Here is an 18,807-nt window from a genome sequence, read left to right as displayed (position 1 = left end):
GGGAGACAAATGTGTGGCAGTATAGCGTGAACGTAGAGACTGGCGGACACGGACGAGCGTTCCGTTATACAAGACGAGGGTTCTTGTACATGTGTGGGACATGGTCCGCGTGGGGATGCTGATGACAGCAAGCGAAACGGCAATCAAACACCCCCTGTGGAGCAAAATCTATTTGCAGAAATGAGCTGAGGATGCATTATAACGTGTTGATAAAGGTCTGACCAAATTGCTAATGTCATCAAATCCGCATTGCCATTGGGCCCTGGTTTTGCTTTGTGGTACAGATGGCGGCGTTTCCTTCCTGTGTTTCTGGAGTGTGGTTGAACGTTCCCTCGAGATCATGGATTTGGGATTTGAGGGAAGAAATAAAATTCCATTTTTGCAGTCCCATCTTCCCAAGTGACGAGTGATTGAATCAATACATTCCACTTAAGATGAGGAACAGTCCCAAATTGGATCTTGGAATACCTTCACAAATTGCTCCAAACCAATAAATCGGGTTAATTAAGCTGATAAAAATAAGCAATGGCCTCACTACATATCAAATATCAGCAGGTAATACTTCCTGTGGGGGGGGGGGGGGGGGGGGCGGAAACATTCATCAGGGAAAACCAAGCTGACTCCAGGATGTGAGTACATCCTCTATGCTCCCCTTAAATAACCATGGGTTGTGTAAGGTTGATTAATTTATTGGGAGAGTTATTTTAAAGAAATCCAAACAATGTGTCCCTAATAACTCATTCAATTCAGAACAGAAAACCGTAGGATCGAAGATTGTCAAACATAATAGTAATCTTTCTGGAAACAAAAAACAAGGAAAAATGACAAATGCTTTCATTTCTCGAACGATATTGTTACCTCTGCCAACAAAGGTGGATGGAGGTTATGTTTTCACCCCGGTCTGTTTGTTTGTCTGTCTGTCCGTTTGTGTACAAGATATCTCAAAACGTTGTGGACAGATTCGGACGAAATTTGGCAGAGATGTAACGTATGTGACAAGTACGAAATGATTCGATTTTGGTGAAGATCTGGATTCGGATCCGGCTACTAAAAAATTTTAAGTGATTCTTCACCATTGGGAGATTGGGCCAAAAACGATACATAGCAGGATATCTCAAAAAGTTGAGGACATATTTCTACGAAACGTGGTGGACAGGTTGTGTGTCTGACGAGAACGATTCGATTCGATTTTGGTGAATATCTGAATATGGATTCTGATATGAGAAGTATTTAATTTTTTAAGTAATTCTTCACCATTGGGAGAAAGGGCCAAAAACGATACATAGCAGGATATCTCAAAAAGTTATGGATGGAATTGGACGGAAGTTGGTGGACAGGTTGGGTGTGTGACAAGGAAGAATCGATTCAATTTTGGTGAAGATCCTGAACTGGTTCCAGCTAGTAGAATTTTTAAGTGATTCTTCACCATCGGGAGATAGGGCCAAAAACGATACATAGCAGGATATCTCAAAAAGTTATCGATGGAATTGGACGAAAGTTGGTGGACAGGTTGGGTGTGTGACAAGGAAGAATCGATTCAATTTTGGTGAAGATCCGGAACTGGTTCCAGCTAGTAGAATTTTAAAGTGATTCTTCACCATCGGTAGATCGGGCCAAAAACGATACATAACAGGATATCTCAAAAAGTTGTGGACGGATGATTTTGATTAAATGTGATTCTGTATTGTGATTTTCTGATCTACCCTGGGATACAAAACGTAAACTGTTCACCTGGTGGAGGTATGCTGTCTACTGAGTGCCGTTCTAGTTGAGTCACGTTTTTTTTACTGTATAATTCGAGATTATTGGGTAAAGGAGTGAGTCAAAGCAATTACAATGATGCATCGAAACGTCAACATTATTTTATTTCTCAACTGAAGTTGGGCATTGTTGGTTTGCGAAAAAGTAGTCACCAGACAGACTCGGTGACAGAATGGCTAGAGCGTCCGCAATGAGTCTGGGAGGTGGACATTTCAAATCCCGTCAGAGTCGAAGCAAAGCAAAGCCTTGCTTGATACTCAACATTTAAGGAGGATAGAGCACGGACAAACAACCACAGTGCAGGCTTACTTAATGGCCTCCTTCTGCATTGAGGTTCCTTAGGGAACTCATATTATAACCCAAAGTGGGCAAGCAATATGGGACTTTCGAAATGACATGTGAATGATAAATGAGGCCTTTTGCACATGTGCTGTGTGTGTGGTTTCAGTGACTCGGTTCTGCTTGACGGGCACTTTTAATCTGCATTGCTCACATGAAATCTGGAATTCAAATCGTCTTTTAAACATGATTTTCAGCATTTAGGCGAAAGAGTGCCAATTTCGAAAAGGTTAACGATATTCGTTGTGCTCCTGAGTGCATATCGAAGCCTGGTGTTGGCTTCGCGGTTAGGGTGCCAGCTTGGGATCCTAGGATCCTGGGTTCGAATCCCGGTCGATTGCTGAATTAACGCCAGGGGGGTTGACTCAGCCTGTCATCCTTCCGAGGTTGGCAAATTGAGTACCAGCTTGCTGGGATGAATGATCACGGTGTGTACCCCGATTTAGAATAGGTACACCGTATCCCTGCGCATCGTAAGAGGCGACCAAGGGTTGGCGTCAGGAAGGGCATCCGGCCATAAAAACATTGCCTCAAACAGGGAACCATGATTGTCATGGGGCCCGCAATGCTAACCCTCGCTCTAGCGGGGAAAATGGCCTTAAAACGATCATTCATTCATTCATTCATTCATTCATTTCCTGAGTGCATATCGGACTCACAGAAATATAACAATACGAGAAATTTTGGTGGATGAAACTGATGGGCGTAGAATTTCTATCACTTCCTGTTGATATAATTAGCAGCCGCAGTGAATATATAAAACACACACACACGCAACAGCCCCAACAGCCTCCTCTCCCCCTCTCCTATCCTCCCCCCCCCCCCACCCACCCACCCCTCTCAATACAAGTATTAGTAAATATCATCCTTCGGGTGGGTGCGACAGGAATCTTGGATGGGTATATTTTTGGATACAGTGTGGAGGCTCGTAGAGAAGCTAGAACACAGAATAGATCAAGACATAACAGACCCAAAGGAACAGTAGAACACGTGTGCCATGCCTTTTTGTCCACCCTGGCGAGGGTGGGGCTGCTGTTCAAGGGTATCCGTGATCCCGATTGGTGGAGCCCGTTACTCCGTCCCCACAAGCTCCCCGAAGTTCCTCAGGCCCTGATTGGTGTATTTGAAAAGTTCCCTGTCTACAAAATGTTGTTGCTGGCATCCACCCTTGAGGCCTTTGCCCTGTCTTCGGTACTTCAAGACTTGTCGAATCAAATTGTGGATGCAATCTTGGTGCATCTGCCTGGATAAATATCCCTTATGAGTGGAGGGCCTGTCTTTCCCTTCCCAACGCATAAATACATACCAACCCAAAATAAGGGGAAGGGGCTAAGCTAATGCTCTGCTGTGAAATAACTGTTCCAAGGGACTATTTTAATAGGGAGAACGGGTGAAGGAGGGAGAACACACAAACAGCAGGGTTGAGGGACAAAATAGAGGAAAACTTGGAGAAATTAAGGATGTGGGAAAGAATGAAGCCGAGAGGAAGACACTGAAAACTCAGGGGAGTGGAAAAAGAAAAACTGGAAACTCGGAAAGAGGTGGGCATGGGGATGGTTATCGTGCAAGAACCATGCCCAAAACATGGTAAATATAGGCTCAACAAGCCTGCTAGGTGTCACATTTTAGTTCATAGTGGATTTTAAACAACATAATATAACAATAAAGAATCATCAAGTTCACGTCTCAGACAATATCAAGTTCACGTCTTGCTCACCAATCTGATTTACAACGGTGGCATTGTTGGTGGGTTGCCAAAAGTGATCAGATGCGAGGTCATTAATTGTGAGGGCCCCATGCTAATCTTAAGCTTCCTAGTTTTATTATGATGCACCTCAATGCCCCATCTCCACAAGCAGGTATGTGCTGGTTTGTGTCAGTTTGTGTCAGTTTTTATAGTGTTTCCCATTCACCCGAATGGCTGCATGAACTTGTTCAGAACTAAAATAATTAAATAAGAGCCAGGTCGAGGGGCCTGCCAGTGCTAATCACGTGATTTTGTGTTCTGGTGGCGTCGTTATGTTGTCACTGTCCATATGTCATTACATTATGTGACAAATGGCATTGAGAGCCCTTCCTCAGGTCCCTTTAACTACGGCAGCCATGTTGAGCTCATAACATGGCCATTATTTGTGACTGCTTAGTTTTAGCATGGTCCCTGTTTTCCCATGATGCACCTCAAGAGTGAAAAACTCCCTAAACAAACCTTGTAAACTGCATTACAGAGTAACATCCGATGAATGCGACCCTGGCCAGGCCAGGACTAAGCTGCTTTTGTGTTCGTATATAAAAGCATAACCTTAAAACCAAAGACAACAGAGACAGAGATGTTATTATGAAAGTGAATATTGTTGGAGGCAGTGATGATGTTGTGGACTGCTGCATCGGCCATCTTTCTTCCCTCTGGTTTATTCACCAATGGGCTATCTATTTATTGCATTAGTGTGGGAAAGGTTTTGGGTATGGCAGCTGGGGTGGAAAAACGTGCGCATGGATATTTCAGTCGATTTACTGCCATATAATTGTATCATGTTCCCTCTCATCCAATAGTGAGGGGAGATATATTGGTTTTACTTTGTTTCTTCTTTCTTTGTTTTTCTTTCTTCCTTTCTAACAAAATACAATGTCACACTACTCCTTCATTTCAAGCCTGGTGTTGGCTTAGCGGTTAGGGTGCCGGCTTGGGATCGTAGGATCCTGGGTTCGAATCCCGGTCGATCGCTGAATTAATGCCAGGGGGGTTGACAACCTGCCATCCTTCCGAGGTCGGCAAATTGAGTACCAGCTTGCTGGGATGAATGATCACGGTGTGTACCCTGATTTAGAATAGGTACACCGTATACCTGCGCATCGTAAGAGGCGACCAAGGGTTGGCGTCAGGAAGGACATCCGGCCATAAAAACATTGCCGCAAACAGGGAACCACGATTGTCATGGGGCCCGCAAGGCTAACCCCCGCTCTAGCGGGAAAAATGGCCTTAAAACGATCATTCATTCACTACTCCTTCATTTCTGAGCCAATCCTTTGGTGCAAGCAATACACCCAGACCCCCTTTTATTATTGCATTTCTGCCCCCCCCCCCCCCCCCATCCTCGTTCCAATTTTAAAGGGTTAAAGGTGAAACAATACAAATCACACATTATGCCTTATAGATGAAATCAACAGGACATTGATTGAAGTGTGGTGACCACAGTTGGGAAGCAATGACAAGCTGACGTTTTGGGCATCGACCGTTGGTCAAATCAAACGAGCCCTTTTTGTCGAACATTTTGAACTCCCCTGGACATACTTTTGTCTCGTAACCAGCACTGCTTTTCATGATTTAAGAAACCTTATGCAACTTTGTAACCAAAAAAGTGTGGATGTAGTTGACACGATTGGTCTCAAGACTTGTCCACATTCACCAATTTCCATAGAAATTATTTTACTTTCACAACATATCAAGGGAACTAAACTCGTATGAAATCGACATCAAATACTTCATTTTCTCAGATAAATCTATTCGGATTCAGAGCCAGTCACTCTGCCCTGGAAATGGTGCTTCTGCTCTCCACAATGGAAGGAGGTTCTCAAAGTTACACATGAGAACTGGACCGTCTCTCTGGACATATTTCAAGTGTTCGATACAATATGATGCCCAACTTGCTTTCCCAACTCTCTGCCTATGGCATCCATGGCCAACTCCACACATGGTTTACTGACTTCCTCTACTCTCATAGCCAATGTGTGGCTCTCAATGTGATTCTCTCATCTCTTCTCTCTGTCAAAGCAGGAGTGCCGCAAGGCAGTGTCTTGAGCCCATCCTATTCCTAAGCTTTATCAACAATCTCTCTTATTCTCTAAAAATGCTCTTTATCTCTTTACTAATGACTTCAGCAAACAAAACTTATAAGTTGGCCTCCAAAGGCAGTTGCCGAATGGGCATCCTCAATTGTGCAAAGAGCCCTGCCTTGGCACACTCAAACTTTTAATTTTAACCATCAACAGGGTACTGCTTCATCTGCAGTTTGATGGAGTACTGCTTTCCCCTCTGGACTGGCTCACCTGCCTCACATCTTGCTCAGCTTGACGCTGTGGAAACCAAGGCCTTCAAGATGATTGGAATCTCCTGTAATGAAGCGGAGTCCATGGGCCTATCACTTTTACATCACAGACAGGTCATTGTAATGTTTTTTTCTACAACCTCCTTTCTGACCTTTCACCCTGTGCTCTTTCCGTGATTTGTCCTCCCCTCCCCAGGTTTCTGCAGGGTGAAGGTGGTCCACCAGCAACCCCTTTATGGTGAAACTCCAAAATCACTGCTCACCTCCACTCACCAATTCCTCTTTCTTCTGTCTGTTGAACCAATTTTCACATTCTCTTCAGCCTCATTCTTCCCTCCATAGCTTCAAGACAGCTGTTCACCTCCATCTCTGATTATCCCCAATGCAAAACCATGTTTTTATCTTTTCCGTTAACCCTCCCCACACCCATCTCTTTCCAAGTTTCCAGTTTCTCCTTGCTGAGAACTTGTGGTTGTATCTACCTTGTCCACCCCTGTGTGCCCCACTAGCCCTCGTTCTTCCCCACATCACTTGTTTGTCCAAGTCACTCTTTATTTTGTCCTTCAGTCCTGCTGTTGGCATGTTTTCCCCTCTCCTTCTGCTGTTCCTTTTGTTCTGTTATGTCCTGATGCATTCTATGTTCCAGCTCACCCACGAGCCTCAACATGGTACAATAAAAAAAAAAAAAAAAAAAAAAAAAAACACGGATGAGTGGGAGCCCTACTGCAGTAAATCCGCAAGAAAGAAAGGGTTGGTTTTGCTAAAATTATGAGGTATTGTCCAAATACATTATTTTACTTTCACCACACATTTCTTTAGGGAACTAAACTCAGGTGAATTGTTTGCATGAAATTTTTGTTATGCTATTGTATTTCATTCAGGAGGGATGAATGTGATCCAGGAGGAACAGATTCCATTGGTAGAGGAAAAACAACACATTATAAACATGTAAGAATAAAATTCATTAAAGCCATTGGAAGAAAGTTTGAAGTCTTTGTGTATGAGGGAGGGGAAGTGACAATGGAAGGGAAGCTAGTAAAAAGGGAAGCTCATATACTAGTATAAAGTCCATCAAAATGACAGGTTGGAAAAGTTTGTCTGATGGCACAGCCGTCATTCTTCAGGGTCTTTTCGGGGGTATTTTGGGTCTTCAGGGTCTTTTCTGTCTTTGGGTCTTTTCGATCCTTTCAGTCACCAGGGTCTTTTGGGTCTTTAAGTGTATTTTGAGTCTTCAGGGTCTTTAAGGGTATTCTGTGTCTTTTCAGCCTTCAGGGTCTTTGGGTTATATAAGGGTCTTTGGGGTCAATTGGGTCTTCAGGTCATTTTGGGTTTTTGTGGTCTTTTGGGTCTTGGGGTATTTTGGGTTTTTGTGGTCTTTTCTGTCTTTAATGGCCTTCAAGATCTTTGGGGTCTTTAATGGTCTTCGGGGTATTTTGAGTGTTTGGGGTCCATCGGGTCTTCAGGGTATTTTCGGTCTTTTGGGTATTTTGAAGCTTTGGGGTCTTTCGGGTCCTCTGGTTCGTTTGGGTCCTCTGGGTTTGTTTGTTTTTTTTTTTGTTTTGTTTTTGTATACAAGATCGAGGCTCGTGAAAGAGCGAACATTAATCACACAGAAAGACAAACCGACACATAAAACATATAACATCGGGAGCGGTAGACAAGATGGGGAGAGAGGGGGAAGGACACAAACACAACATTTGAGAGCAGGGACCGAGAGACATGGAGACATCGAGAGATCTGAGAGAGGGCGAGGGCTTTGGGGGGGGGGGGGCATGGGAAGGGGGCGGTGGGAGAGGTATAAAACATATGGACACTGCCAGGACTTCCAGGAAAGAAGTTGGAAGTTGTTTGGTTGTTTGGGACTTTTGGATCATTCGGGTCTTTTGGGTCCTTGGGATTTTCTGGGTCATTGGGGCATTTTGGGTCTTCAGTGTCTTTCAGTTTCTTTGGGGTATTTTGGGTCGTCAGAGTCTTTTAGGTCTTTTAACCAGTGGACACACAGTCGTGTTCAAAGATTGCCCATGAAAACCCCACTCAAATCCCTCCTAAAGCACTACTCAAAGCCTTTAAAACCAACCCTTGTGAAGGGGGAAAGGCATCACACAAATACACAAACACACAAACACCCAAATACACATTGTGTTTCATGTGGTATATGAATAATCCCTGATTATACGTCTTGAAATAATATCAGTAAGGACAGAAAAAAGGATGAGAAGGGGCAGCACAAACCGTAAGAGCCACAAGCAACAGTCGATTGTTTTTGAGATTTGACAAGCAACAGTCGATTGGACAAGCAATCGATAGGACAACTCCTGTAGCTTTCACAAGGTATCAAAGTGGACTTTAGTTACCAAAGCCTGCTGTGGGCAAACGAGGCTCCTTGTCACAGGGATTTCTGGCTCCCTGCTTACCACGCAAACAGTGAGCCTTTGTCGATGACATCCTTTCTTCCATTCTCCCTTTCGAATCTGGCATCCCTCGGGCAGCGGCTTTGAAACGATTGTGTTTTTAATCGACATAAATGACCTGTCAACCTCTTGGAAAAACTGCTTTTACCATTTTGCTGATGATCCTACACTCTGTTGAACAATTCACCACCACCCATCGGACAAGTATTGTGCTGCTGTCTCAGGGTCTGCTGAACTGGATAAAAATCTTAAATTTGGCATCGACAGTGTATATGGCATTTAATCAGGTAAAATCTCACAATGTGAGACAACTATTTCAGCCCGACGCATACATCAGTGGCCTGCTGGTCTTATTGGTGCAGTCTTTGGAACTCCTTGGCCTCACCATTTGCCCCAACCTTTGTCAATCTGATCAGATAGCCAAGTGGACATACTAGTCAGAGCCCTTAGGGATATTTTGGTTCAAATTCTTCCAAAAGCATCAAATTTGGCGCAGATGTTGCCCATGCCATACTCTTTCGATTTTTGACGGGCGCCAAGGGCGTTATGAACCGGGGACCATACCGGTCCATCCCGCCATGTCACCTGACCTATGACGTCATAATTAGGATATGCATCCAATCACATGGCGTACTATAAGTGGTCAAAGTTCAAAATGAATCGATCGAAAAATGAAGGCAGGGATCCATTTTTAAGGTTTTCATAAAATCCAATATGGCCGCCAGGTCACATGACCTATGCATCATATTTATGACATGTATACAATCATGTATACATGAACCCGGATCATGATCGCACAAAAATTAAACACAAGGATATGGCATACAGTTCATAAAACATCAAAATCCATACCTTTGTAATTAGACTGATGAACTGCATATGCCTGAAAATTAGGAAATAGACATGTAAATATTTCCTCTAATTGTCAAAAATAAGGTCAGAGTTCGATTACCCAACCCAGAAACATAAAATGGTGAACCTCGCATAAATCTTGACAAAAAACTCAAAAACCGACATGTTTGACTCAAAAATGACCTTTAAGATGACCTTGACCTCGAATCATCAAAATATCATAATTGGATTCCTCGACCTCGAAAACCCCTGAAAAGTGGTATCATACATGATTCCAACCCTTTTGGTTATTTAACTGATTTTCCTCTAATCCGGGTGGCGGCCATTTAGTATTTCGCCAATATGGGCCCCCCGGGGGTGGGGGGGGGGGGCCGTCAAAAATCGAAAGAGTATGGCATGGGCAACATCTGGGCCAAATTTGGTGCTTTTGGAAGAATTTGAACCAAACGGCCCCAAAATATCCCTAAGGGTGACTATACAGAGGCACACACCATCTTGACATTCTCCATTGTGCCATTGTCCATTGTGATTGTGCCAAATCCTTCCTCAACATTCTTCAGCTTCTGATAGTTTACAAGGCCTCTATCCACATTTTAATGTACTGTTAGTATGATTATCCGCTGTGGGAGTGGGATGAGATCCCACTAAACATCTTGGCACTTCTGAATGCCATGAAATCTCTATCTGAAGATCATTGGTATTTCAAGGACAAGTTAAATACTGTATCAAGGTTTACTAATTCCCAACCACAGGTAGGCTGGCAGATTCGTAGACCATCATCACCATTTACTCTTTTTTATTTTGTATACTTAGTCGAGGTTCATGGAAGAGCAAGAACACAGAACGGAGCAGGACACAATAGGGCAAAAGGACCAGTCGAGAGGGGGGAGGAACAACAACAGCAGAGTTGAAGGACAAAATTGAGGGAGACTTGGACAAACAATGGTTGTGGGGAAGAATGGGGGACAGAAAAGGAAGCATGGGGTGGGGACAGGATGGACACAGAAGGAAACTCTCAGGAAATAAAAACTGGAAATTTGGAAGGTGGAGGGCTTTGGAGTGGTGGAGAGAGGGAGGAGAGGGGTTAAAGAGGATAGAAACGATCATGGTTTTGGATTGTGAATGATCTGAGATGGTGGTGAACAGCTGTCTTGAAGACCTGGAGGGGAGGAATGAGATTGAAGAGCGTGTGGAAGTTGGCTCCACATGTGGGGAAAAAAGAAGAACAAATGAGTGGAGGTGAGCAGTGATTCTGGATTTTGGGACATTTGCCAGGTGTTGATGTTGGACCGTATGCGTCCTGCAGGAACCTGGAAGGGACTAAGCATGGAAAGTGCAGAGGGTACAAGACCAAAAAGGAGGTGTTAGAAGACAGAGAGACCACCGGCCTGTCTGTGATGGGAAAGTGATAAAATCTCAGACTCGGCTTAAACGCGGGAGACTCTCAGCTTCTTGTACCTGCTTTGAAGGCCTTTCATCCTATCAATCCACTACCAGGTTGTATTCATACAAAACATAACCCAATACTCACTTCCCTTCCATTGTCACTTACACTCCTCATACCACTTTTGTCTTGGTTATGGAAATGCATTCCTAAGTCCATCCTCTTTTGCTGTCCCTCCAGTTCTTCAATAAAGTAGTTTTGTTTTGCAGCCTCTTTATCCCCCACTCCGATCCACATCCATACACAATCTTTTCTATGCTTGTGAACCCTGTCCCCTTTGCCAACCTGCAGCTCATGTATTCTTACTGATGTCACTTATGTGTTACTCTTATATGCCCATTCCTCTTCCTCTGCTAGTTATAAACTCTTCCATGTGGATTGTCCTTCATATCAAAAGCTGGTTGGATTTATACAATAGCAGAGTGTCACGTGTCCAAGTGCCCCATGAGTGGTGCCCAGGTGATGCTGATTTTGCGATTATGATGAAATGTTTGAGCTAGAAGGACTGCAACCAAACTATATTATGGAAAAAAAAAACCCAACATTTTTGTGAATCACCAATCATTTGGTGGAAGAAGCAGCTTGTGATGTCAGATGCCTGCAATTATACAAGATTCATTCTGGTTCCAATAAATGCTCAGAACTTGGAAGAGCTGTTGCTGCAGTAAGAGATGTACAAAAAGTGTTGGGATGATGTTTAATGTACCGTGGAAACATTCAGCAGTCGGTTTCATGGAAATTATCTTCAAGGGTCAATGTTCCAGTGAGGACCACAGTGATTAGTGATCTACAGGAGTACTGCAGCTGTAAGAGATCCTCAGATATAAATAATGGTGTAGAAGTTCATGCTCCAAGATAGTTTTGATGGTATACAGTGAGCCAAACGGTAATTTAATTGTTTTTTGTGGGAGAGGATATTGGGAGGATGCAGGAGCGATGGCACTGCCGATGCAATTTCTTAGCAAGGGTTATACTAGGTGGTTTACCATTGCCTTCGCAGTGTTGTTTGTCCATGCTCTATATTTTTCAAATGCTGAGCGAAGCAGCACGTACCATCTTTCAGGTCTTGGTGTGATTCGATCAGGGTTCGAACTGCCAATATCCCAGATTCAGAGTGGATGCTCACGATGCAGTTATCCTTGCTGGTTGCACGGTTGTATGGCATTTTATAGTTGGAGTCTTAAATACATAAGGAAGAAAGTTTGTTTGTTTGTTCGTTTATGCATTTAGACCTTTCAGGAACCAGTGCGACCAAACTTTGCATGACCTACTCTTTCATCCAGAGAAAAGATGAGGGCTATGTTTAGATGAAACAAGCGTTACGCCTAGGTCCCCCGTCGGTGAAGTGATGTGAGTTGACAAAGTGGAAGACGCAAGGCGGCCATCTTGGACTTTGACGTGGCGGCCCAATTTTCAATAGCGTTCTTCCTTATGTGTAGATACACCCACACACCAGATTAGAAGTTAGTAGTTCGTTTATATTTCAAGATATTTCGCTCACAAGGTTCAGACATACATGGCGGCGGCCATCTTGGATTTTGACGTGGCGACCCAATTTTCAATAGCCTTCTTCCTTATGCGTAGATACACCCACACACCAGATTAGAAGTTGGTACTTCGCTTATTTTTCAAGATATTCCGCTCACAAGGTTCAGACATACATGGCGGCAGCCATCTTGGATTTTGACGTGGTGACCCAATTTTCAATAGCGTTCTTCCTTATGCCGAGTTGCACCCACACACCAAATTAGAATTCAGTCCTTCGCTTACGCATGCACGGACAGACGGACAGACGCACGCACGGATGAACGCACACACGGATGGAGGGGAAAACCATAGTCCCCCTTTCGCTCCGCGGTGCGACGGGGGACAAAAAAATGACCCCAGATAAAACCGGATAAATTGGCCTTCAGGCATCAATCGGGACTTATGCTTATAAACTGCCAGGATTTTTTTTTTTTCAGGGAGCGAACGAGTAATATGTATTGTCAAGATCGTCTGTTGAGGTTGTGGTAATTTGTTGTCAAGAACACAAATTTATTAGAATGTTTACACAAACACCTGTTATTAAAAAAGATTGCTTCACACAGGTTTATTATAACACTTCCGTGTTCAGGCTTCAAGTGAGTATGTTTTCAGTGAATTTCCCCACGCAACGCCAGGTACTTCATCTAGATGATCATAAATCCTACTGTGAATTTGCAATTGTTCAACGGTTTTGGCACCAATATAATTTTTTGTTACAAAAAAAAACGCTACATATATCGAACAAACAGTTTCAAAAGGAGCACCTCGCCACCATTAGAGCATTTAAGTTGCATTAGATGCGGCAATAAATGCGAATTGTTGCTACCAGCTTGCCGGCTCGATGACAGAAGACGCCATTTGGATTTTTGCTGGCAAGTCAAAGGGGAAATGGGGGTTTTCACTGACAATGTAGTATTTCCTGAAATTTTGTCATAAGAACATTAAGAAACTAGAAATAGCAATCAGATATTGCAGACCCTCGCAAGGACGTGTTTTCAGTGGTTTTTAAGGCTTTTGTGTGAAAACAAATATGGCGGCCGCACCACGAGACTGATGACGTCATCATTCTTTTTTCTCCACCAATTTATCTCGAGATGATGCTCAAGAAATTTCATCTTGATCGGATGAAGTTTTGTACTTGTCGAATTATGACGTTATATTTGAGTAAACTATGACATCATCATTAACATATGTTATTCCACATGGAGAGTTCTTTACAATGAGCCATGTCTCAATTTTTTCTATGCAGTGCTTTCGGAGATATAGAGGTGCAAAGTTTTTCGGTTTTTCCAAGATGGTGCCCGTACCACGTGACCTCAGAGGTCATAATTGTCATTTAAAAATTCTAAAGGTGGAGGTGCACCTATGGTGAAAATTTCCTGTCAATCGGACCAAACGGTTGCAGAGAAACTCATATTTATTTTGTGCAGACAAACAGACAGACAAATGAAAAATCACTCGTAGAGTGACACTTGGCAAAACAGAACAAAGTAGAATGGCACTCAGTAGGGCATCCTTTTGCCCTCAAAAATAATTGATGGTTGAATTCAGTCACCTGATATGCAAATTGTCTTCAAATTTTAAGTTAATCAGATGAAAATTCACAATTTTAGAAGTTTGGAATATGTTGACATTTTGGCCCATGTTGACCTCAAAAATAGAAGGTGGTTGGTTTCAATAGGCTGATATGCAAATCCTATTCCGATTTAAAGTCAATCGGGTGAAAATTGAGAATTTTAGAAGTTTGAAAAGGTTGTTGACCTTTGCCTATGTTGACCTTTTGGCCTCTGTTGATCTCAAAAATAGTTGGTGGTTGAATTCAGTTTGCCGATATGAAAATCCCATTCAAATTTCAAGTCAATCGGATGAAAATTGAGGATTTTAGAAATTTGACAAAAAGTGGTTGACCTTTGGCCTATGTTAACCTTGTGACCGATGTTGAACTAAAAAAATAGTTGGTGGTTGAATTCAGTTAGCTGATATGAAAATCCTATTCAAATTTCAAGTCAATCGGATGAAAATTGAGGATTTTAGAAATTTGACAAAAAGTGGTTGACCTTTGGCCTATGTTGATCTCAAAAATAGTTGGTCGTTGAATTCAGTTAGCTGATATATAAATCCTATTTAAATTTCAAGTCAATCGGATGAAAATTGAGGATTTTAGAAATTTGACAAAAAGTGGTTGACCTTTGGCCTATGTTGACCTTGTGACCGGTTGATCTAAAAAAATAGTTGGTGGTTGAATTCAGTTAGCCGATATGAAAATCCTATTTAAATTTCAAGTCAATCGAATGAAAATGGAGGATTTTAGAAATTTGACAAAAAGTGGTTGACCTTTGGCCTATGTTGACCTTTTGACCTAAATACCTAAATATATACAATTTTGTCTGACAACGAACTCTGCCATTTGGTGAAATTTCCTGAAGATCGGTTTAAAATTGTGACCTGTAGGCAAGTATAAGTGAACGGACAGACAAATGAAAAATCGCTGAGAGCGACACTTGGCAAAAGAGAACAAAGTAGAATGGCACTCAGTAGAGCATCCTTTTGACCCCAAAAATAATTAGTTGTTGAATTCAGTTCGCTGCTATGAAAATCCTATTCAAATTTCAAGTTAATCGGATGAAAATTGAGGATTTCAGAAATGTGAAATGGTTATTGACCTTTGGCCTATGTTGAACTATACTGGTCTTAAAAATAATTGGTGGTTAAATTCAGTTCGCTGATATGAAAATCCCATTCAAATTACAAGTCAATCAGATGAAAATTGAGGACGTTAGAAATTTTTTAAAAAGTGGTTGGCCTCAGGCCGATCTTGACCTTTTTTCAGTTTATGAAAATCCTATTGTATGAAAATCGATAGGATATGAAAATCGAATAGGATATGAAAATCCTATTCAAATTTAAAGTCAATCGGATGAAAATTGAGGATTTTAGAAATTTGACAAAAAGTGGTTGACCTTTGGCCTATGTTGATCTCAAAAATAGTTGGCGGTTGAATTCATTTAGCTTATATGTTCATCCCATTCAAATTTCAAGTCAATCGGATGTAAATTGAGGATTTTAGAAATTTGAAAAGGTTGTGTTGACCTTTTGGCCTATGTTGACCTTTCGACTTCAAAAAGATAAAGGATTTTGTCGGACCACAAACCCGACCATTTGGTTGTTTCGTGAAGATCGGTTTAAAATCGTGACCTGTAGGCAAGTATAAGTGAGCAGACAGACAGACAAACAAACACACACAAACTGGAGTGATCACATACTTGTCAATTTTTTTTTTTTTTGCCGAGTTACAAATGGACTCAAATGCAATACCGTCTCCTCTGGCGAGGGTAACTAGAACGGCACTCGGTAGAGAGCATACCTCCGCCAAGCTGAACACTTTACGTTTTGTATCCCACTGATAGGCCGGATATGGATTCTGACCTGAACCAAAATCTATTCGGCTTGTTCTTGTCATTTACCCAACTCATCCACCAAATTTTTACTTTTTTCCACAACTTTTTGAAATATCATGCTATACGTTTTAATATCGTTTTTGGCTTTATCACTCAATAGTGAAGAATCACTTACAAAAAAAAAAAAAAGAAAAAACAAAAAAAAGAACTCGTATTCGGATTCAGATCCTCACCAAATTCGAATCGATTTGTCCTTGTCGCACAACCAATCTGTCCACCAAGTTTCGTCCGAATCCGACGATAACTTTTTGAGATATCTTGTTGTTGGTTCACGAGTTATCAAACAGTGACCACTATATTCGTCATGGGTGTGTCTGTGTCCGTCTGTCCGCAGCATAACTACCCGATGATATCATCCGATCTTGATGAAACTTGGGTGGGAGGTTGATATCATGATCTAGTTGTGCCCTGCCTAGAGTGGGCGTATTGCGCCCATTGTGGGCGGAGCCACGCCCGAAAAAGATGTCTTTTTGGGGGTAATCGAGTTCAAGTTACATCTTCTCCGAGGGAGTTGGTGGAATCTGACAGGGGGTTTCGGTATTTCGTTAGGCCAATGTCACGTGTCTAGCCCCACGGAGCTCGATTTTTCATTTTCGCCCCAAGGTCAAGGTTACAAGGTCACGAAATTTAGAAAAGTCGATTTTTGATGGTTTATTACATTGTTCGCTTCCTGATAGGGTGAAATGTTGTACATGATCTTATATTATCACATACATCATGAAATACAAGTTTTCCAACAAATTTCAGAATCTTCGAACTTTGACCTTTGAAGGTCACAAAGGTCAAAGTTTCAAAGTTGTCGGAATCGAACCGAATTTTCGGTATTGTGTAGCTAGCTAACCTCATAACTGATTATACATTATTTTCTATCTCATTTCAAGGTCAGTAACCATCGTTTTGACATTTCCGGGCCTGGCCTGTCCAGGCCTGTTTCGGTTATAGTCCGTCCTTTGTCAATGAATACCGCTCGCGCGTGAACCATCGTCGTCTCCCGACTTGTATAGTTTTTTTGCCCTAATCTCACAATGGCGAAGAATAACTTTTTAAAAATTCTCAGATCCAGATCCAGATCCTCACCAAAATCTAATCATTTCGTCCTTGTCACATACCCAACCTCTCCACCAAATTTCGTCCGAATCCATTAGCAATTTGAGATATCCTGCTCACAGACAGACAGTGGTGAAAACAACCTCGGTCCACCTTCGTGAATACAAAATGTGTTAGTGACTTGAAATGACACAACATATAACTAGAAAATATTAAGAAATAAATATTAAATACGTCAGTTAAATGTCTGTTCGATGAAAAATGTATTTGAGAAAATATTAAAAGGAATGGATTGCATTAACATGCCAGTGACAGTGATATGACAGATAGAGCAATGCAGGTATTTATCGACAAAGCATGAATATAATCAACATACCTGTGACCATGATATGACAGATATTTGGAATGAGAGTATTATAAACCATAGAAGAGAATAGGAGCCTCCATCCGTACCCCGTTTAGAATCCCGTGCGGGCACGAGCAACTTTGCTGGTGAAGTTGAACACAGGAGGAGGTGAGTATTGCAGCCTTTATGTCATAGTGATGACGAATGCCCTTTTGTGAATCCCGCAAGGCAATGCGTGCAGCACTTGCATGGGTCTCGGTGGGATGAAAATGCACGTGTGTTTAAACTTTCGCAAGCAATTAAAATAGCTTTCATTTTTATTACATGCGAGAAGATAATTTGAATCGCAATCATTTGTTTCTTCTCCCCCACCCCCAAAAATAATTGTTCGCGTTTCAAGTACGAGCATTTGCTATCTGCCAAAATCAGAAAATGTGTTTAGAGCAAAGCGGTTCCATAATTGCCTGTTTTAGTAATTCAACCTCCCCGCAGGGCAAGCACACCCCAAGGGGCGCACACGATGCGGCAAGGAAAGGGGCACTTGTCATGGCTTGCGTGGGAAGCAGGGACGATCCATAAGGGGCACAACAACGTTACGACAGCGTGCGCAGGGCTCGCCGGGTTAACGAATGCTTTGTCGGTTTTCGGGCCTGAGAAAAAGGCACACTGCGCACTGCGGTGCGTCTAGCTGAGGAAACGGTCAATTGGGAGCCGGGATGAGGCGGGACAAACACCATACACCGAGCAAGCACTTTTTGAAGCCTTAAGCTCCTTTGGACGTGTTGGGCCCTGTGCCATGTCATGTGTATTATCTCCAACAGGACCCCCAAAAAACAAAAAAAACAACCACCTTGAGAGGCCATTTTTCCGCGCAAAGCAGGGGTTCACCTTTTTTGGGCAGCGTGGTCCCCTTTTTGAAGCAATGTTTTACACCCGGATGACCTTCCTGTCACCAACCCTGTTAGTCACCTCTTGCCACACACAGGGAATTACCAGCGAACTGGTACTCAATTTTCCGACCTCTGAAGGATGACAGGCTGAGTCGACCACCCTGGTGTTAATTCAGCGATCGACCGGGATTCGAACCCAGTATCCTAGGATCCCAATCCGGCACCCTAACCGTTAGGCCAACACCGGTTATAATCTCGAACGGGACAAATGGACAAATGCGCCAAATGCTCATCACATTGCGAATACATCTATTACGGTCAAACAGGAGATGTTGACGGCATGCAAAGTAAACCATGAATGTTTCAGTGTCATGGCGGGGAATTCGATGGAAAGAAAGCCATTTGTTTAGTTGTAATAAAAATTCCTCAACGAGCGGATCCCTTCTAACCAGATTGAGAGTCCACCAGGATCCCGGATGCTTTTTCTTTCCTTTGATATTGATGGAAGCAATTTACACCTGGCATCGAAAAGCACAAAGTTTACAAAAACATTCATCTTGCCCAATAAGGAAGATGCATCGTCAACACTTGCAGACGGGTATAAACTGTTTCGATAAACATTTGCCTTTGGAATCCATAAGTACTGTAATCATAAAAACACAACATTCACAACATCCTATCTTGTTCAG

At 42.5% G+C, this 18,807-nt stretch overlaps 1 protein-coding gene across 13 annotated transcripts in view; it reads right to left on the bottom strand.

Annotated features, from left to right (window-relative positions):
- LOC137422340 (tight junction protein ZO-1) overlaps window positions 1-18,807 on the bottom strand; it is a 633,827-nt gene that overhangs the window by 341,219 nt on the left and 273,801 nt on the right. The gene's annotated exons all lie outside the window — the stretch shown is intronic.

Source organism: Myxine glutinosa, chromosome 2, assembly GCF_964187855.1.
Source record: "Myxine glutinosa chromosome 2, kmMyxGlut1.1, whole genome shotgun sequence".
NCBI classification, from domain to species: Eukaryota; Metazoa; Chordata; class Myxini; order Myxiniformes; family Myxinidae; genus Myxine; species Myxine glutinosa.
This window is presented reverse-complemented; position numbering and strand designations above follow the sequence as displayed.